Raw genomic sequence first — 5,678 nt, forward strand, 5'->3', positions numbered from 1 at the left:
AGCATCGATGGACATGGTGTTGAAGAAGGTGTCTCGAAGTCTAATATGGATAGTATTTTAAATTTCTACAACTAGCAGAGGGTTTTCCCAGTTGGGTTCCCTAGAAAATTTTGTCTTTTTTGATATAGTGTGACTATGTTTTATTTTTGTTCTATTCCACTACAAATTGGTAGAGATATTTTTTGTCTTGGTGTAACAATTAGTTTTAGATTTATTCATTCAAGCAGTAGCAGAATTTCAAGGAAATTCTACACAAGGGACAATTAATCTATATTTTCACTTATATCTTTTGCAAGTAAAATTCACAACTAAATTTTCATCCAAAGTGTTTAGGTTACTAGCAAGTGGTATCACATGATCAAACTGTGTACAATATAAGCATTTCATGATCAAACTGTGTACAATATAAGCATGATTGTCTTGTTATATTTGTACAATCGCAGGCATAATGCCCCGATCCTTTGCAATTGTAACATATTTGTTGGTCGCAACCTCTTCTCAGTCCCATTCCTCCTCGGCCTCATCCGCGCCCCTGAAATCCAGCACACCATTCCTGCATTTTGATCGAGGGGCCGTGTTTCAGCCTGAACTCTGTAGGTAGGAGTCTGATCCATCATCAGTTTGTAACTTCTACAGGTGCACTCATCATGGCCTACTGACCTGTAGAAATTACAGAACAACTGTTGGGAATTCTACGTATACTTCTGTAATAGATGGCAGTTATCTGTAGCATGCTTCCATCCTATTTGACAAATCACACACCACAATGCAAGTGCCACGCTTGGTCCTACTTGTGCCTCCAGTCTCAAAGGCATCAGTCCTCCACCTGCTAGGTAGTTCGTGAAGATTGGGAAATGGTCCTTGTCATGTCCCTGGCCTTTGCACTTTACACACCATACCTCCTCACGCACTTCTGGGCGAACCATCCTGTCTTGTTTCAAACTCTGCATCTCAAGGCACAATTTCTTTAACTGCACATGAATCTATTGGACACCTAGGTTTGGATCTTGTATCAGAGTCTCGTGCAATCTCATCGTGACCTCCAAAGCTTCAGCCTGAGTGGTTAGCCTTTATTGCGATAGCACGTTCCGTAGATGCGATGTTAACGAAGCTACAAACCATTTGTAGTGTTTCCCGTCTGTTAAGGTCATGTTCGCTTCGTGAATTTTTCCCTTCAGTCTTTGATCCAACTCCCACGGGGTTTCGCTTGGTAGCATGGTGATCTCCTTGAATCCAATAATCGACTGTGCCTCCGATTTCGGCCTGCTAAATTCTTTGTTTAGCACAGTCTGGATATCCATTATCCCTGTATTTGGATTGTCATTGGAATGTTTAATGTACCAAGTCAGTGCGCGATCCTACAGAGCGCTGACCAATGTCGCCTTCTTTATATTGTCGTTCGTGACACCCTGTGCTTCCCATATCGCTTTTACCACAAACCAAAATTAGTCTGGGTCTTCATTCCCTACTCCCTTGAACACTGGTAGCTTTATTGTGTTGGCCATACTAAACTGTGGTGGTGGCGGAGGTGGGGTGGGTGAAGATGGGGGTGAAGATGGTGAAACTAGCGGTGGTGTAGATGGGGGTGGTATGTGCGGAATTCGCTGCTTTATCAAACTGATCACACTTCTTGGTGAAACCTTCGAGAGCTTTTCTTCGCCCCCTCGGAGAGGTGATATCAAGGGGTTGGTTTCGAGTTCTGTGCTTCATTCATTTCTGTATATCCTCCCACTCCGCATAGCCCCAAACATCAATTTATTCGCATAATCTGCTTTGCAAACAGTAGCATTTTAATCTAAGTGTTCAAAGATTTGGCGTACTTACCTCGCGGTCCCTTGAGGAAGCATCGCTCCACCTCGCTATAGCTGACTGAATTATCTACCATGAATTGGGTGATGAACCCTCCTATGATTTGATCCAGCCAGTGATCGACAGCACGCACGATCTTGTCTTCTGATGCTTCCAATTTGCGCACCAACTCTGGAGTCCACATAATAGGTCTGTCGAGCCTACACCTTCCTTGACTATCTGCTAGCTTCACGGCCCACTTGTACAACTCAGTGGGGAAGGATGCAAAGAAAATTTCGTGAATTTTCGTATATAAGTAGGAATCTAACCACTCTTCCTTTGAGAATCTCAGATTCTTATTTTCTTATGCCGCGAACTCGTGAATCTTTCTATCCATCCACTCTTCAATTCCTTTCTTTGTCAGATTCTAGTGATGTGACATCACACATCTCTTATGCATATCCCGGTCTCGGCAACAGAACCATTTGTTGGCTTGTTGGGGCCTGACCTAGGTTCGGAGTTAATTAGCCAAACAAATCCCTGTACTACTGGCCCTTTCGGCAACAGTCCACGAGGCACAGACTGAGGTCTCACCCGAAGTAGTATGGGAGGGTGCTAGAACTAGGTTTCCATACCCTAGAGATGTCTAATGAGTTCGACTGGTCCACGGTTTGACCATGTGCGCAGCTTGTTTCGCTCACTTTCTCGTACCTTGTAGCCTGATATACTGCCTTCGCGCAGCCCTACCCAGGGGCTGAACATCGCGGTCTTGTGTTATTACCCAAGACCTTCTTGATATTCCAATATTAGCTTATTATTTTAGCCTACTAATATTCCAATTTTTACATATTATTTTATAATTTTTATAAATATATGAAACCTCCACGCGCCCCCCCCCCGCACTTCCCATGAAATGTGGTGAAAGGTCGTTGTGGTGATGGGGAGTTGGCCTGCGAGGCCCAAGGGATTTTTTAAGTATTTAAATATTTTCCTATATATAGTATTGTAGGCGACTATTCTAGTTTGAAAATTCATAAGTATCGAATGTAGGTGAATATTCAATATAAAACATGTGATTTACTATTAAAACTGGTAAATTCTTGGTGAATATCATCCATTTAATCATATATATGTAAAAAATAGGTGAATTTTTAACCAAAGTGGCAAATATTTTTTTGAATTCCGCCCCTAAAATTTTCCCTACGTGATGGTTGTGAAGACAAACTATGGCAGTGGGATTACCGCAAGACATAGAGCCATGAGCCCACAACATTGAAATTCATAATTTGAACGGATTATGGACTGTGTAGAGGACATAAACCTTGTCGAGCAGCAGACGAGGGCCAGGTGATGGTGGTTGTAGCATGGAAACCCCATCATCCAAGGCCTTTAATCGCAAAGAAAGGAGATCAATAGTGAAAGTAATGTATCGAATGTGGATATGCATGTAGGTTAATGAGAGTTTGATGATCTGATGGTTAGAGCTAGTCCCCACAGTTGTCATTGATGATAACAGGGTCATGGTGTTACTTGTCATATGCAAGTGTGATGGATGTTTTTCTTGGTGGTCCTATTGGTTAGCATTGATGTCAACTTGGTTAAGGCATGACTCAGTGAAGATGATTTGGAGCTTGAGTAGATATGGATTCTAGACATGTTGCTACACATGTTGAAGATGTTGTTGTTCTAGGTGGTTGGAGTGTAACTACAGGTGTTTCATATGCTTCTACAAGTGTTGGAAGCATTATATATGTTGCTACACATGTTGGATGTGCTTCTACCAGTATTGGAGGCAGTTGGATGACATGATGTTGTTGTTCCAGGAGTCATAGATGTTGCTACAAGAGTTAGAGATGTTGCTACAGGTGTTAGAGTGTTTGGACAGGCTGTGGTTGTTGCTTGAGAAGATGGAGGTGTTGTTCTTGGTGATGACGTTGGAAGACTAGGGACTGCTTGTCACTGACTTGTTGTAGGATTTCTTGGCCTATATCATCATTTGTAGACTTGTCATAGAGGCTTAGAGGTGTGTTCAGGAGCTGAAGAAGATGATCCATCAGCAGGCAGTGGTCCTAGACTAATCTCTCAGTGTTTTTCCTTAGCTTTTTCCCCACTAGCATGTAACCAAGCCTGTGGGAGCATTTGAAAAGCTCCAATCACTGGTAGACAGGCCTATGGGAAAGACTGTGATGTTCCAGTCACATGTATCCAATGTCATGTGTGTGACCAAGAGTTTGCACTAGTTTTTCTTTGGATTTCTCGCGTTGGTCGGCTAATTTTTGTATTGTGGCAACATTCTTGTTCAATTTTTTCGGTTTATGGTTGGAAAAGTTCGTGGGACCTCCACAAACTAATAAAAGTTGAAAATATCAAAAGGTAAGTGGATTTAGTGGTTTGATCAAGTCAATGAGCTAAATCTGGATCAAATCAAGCATATGAACATAGTTGTGGGGCTCAGTATTTCTTGGTAATTATTGAGTTGAGCACCTCAATTCATCTATATATTGGAGGAAGCTCAACGATAATATGGTTGATTCTCTTAGTGTGCGGAGTGAGTGTGATCTAGGAGAATAGCGTGCAAGTTGTGTGAGGAGTCTATTACAAATTTTCTAAAGCAGTTTACAGGTGTTGCAGAAAGAACTAGAATATGCTTTAGCCATCATGTTTGTTCAATGAGTGAGGAGTTGAAGTGTGGATTGCTAGAAGTGTTTGGTGAGATACTGATGAATATTTTGTTGTAGTTTTTATTTCATATTTTATATGCCTTGATGATATGTTACTACAGTGCTCAAGTTGAGAACTTCTAGGTTCGAATTTGAAATATTTTGAAACGAGAACCACATAGAGAAGTGGAGTTGGGTGATTCTGTCGAAATCAATATAAGTGAGCAGTTTTCTCAATCCAATGGTAGTTGGATAGTTCAGAAAAAAACTAGGCAAGGCTCGTTGGTCATGGTGGCTTCCAGTAGATCGAAGTCTGTATATTCGATTGTAAGTTTAGGAGTAATCGAGCAAGGATAGTTGACTGTGGTGGCATTCAATAGATGGTAGTCCATATATATGCATGAGAAAGAGTCTCCTTTTGATAGTAGCCATGTATATCTCTATGTAAATAATTTTCTCGACTAATAAAATATTTGAGCAACGCAGTAGTAGTGGGTGGTTTTTTTCCCTGGAGGGGGTTTTCCACCAGAAATATGTGTGTCTATTGTGTTGACTACTTTCATGGTTTTTCTTGTGTTTGATGCTCTAATATTTGCTTGTGTGATTTGTTTTGTGCACGGTTTAAAAGAATAATAATTTGGAGAAAAATTATATAAGTCCCTTCACTACTGATTCACCCCCACCTCCCAATAGTTATCTAGTTTCCAACAATTGGTATCAGATCCGGGTTTCTCAGTTGTAGTTTTATCGTTAGAGAGTCGATCTTGGTGATTTTGGTAGATTTTTGTAAATTTTTCAAAATGGATCAGCAAGGAATTCCAAAGATTCATAAAAGTAAATTTTCAACTTGGAGAGCGAATTTGGATTCATATTTTTTATTTGTTGATGAAGATATTTTGTTATCAGTTGAGTATGGAATTAGAGATGAATCTAATGATTTGGCTAAAAAGATTATTTTTAATATTATTTCAAAATCATATAACATCAATGTGAAGCATTGTGAGATAGCTAAAGAAATGTTGGATAAGTTGGAGAACTTGTATCTTGGAGAAAAATTGCATTTTTCAGAAATGGAGAAAAATGCAAAGGATTCTACTTTTATTGCAGTAACAAATCAATCCTCCTCACAATAAGATATATACACTAGTGATTGTAGTGATAAATAGAGCATCAATATTGAAGAAAAACAAGAAGAGATCAGTTGCAAAAAAGATGAGAAATTTTAGGTGA

Source organism: Pinus tabuliformis, chromosome 9 (assembly GCF_031772625.1).
Source record: "Pinus tabuliformis cultivar Carrire ecotype Pingquan chromosome 9, CPIR1, whole genome shotgun sequence".
Lineage (NCBI taxonomy): Eukaryota > Viridiplantae > Streptophyta > Pinopsida > Pinales > Pinaceae > Pinus > Pinus tabuliformis.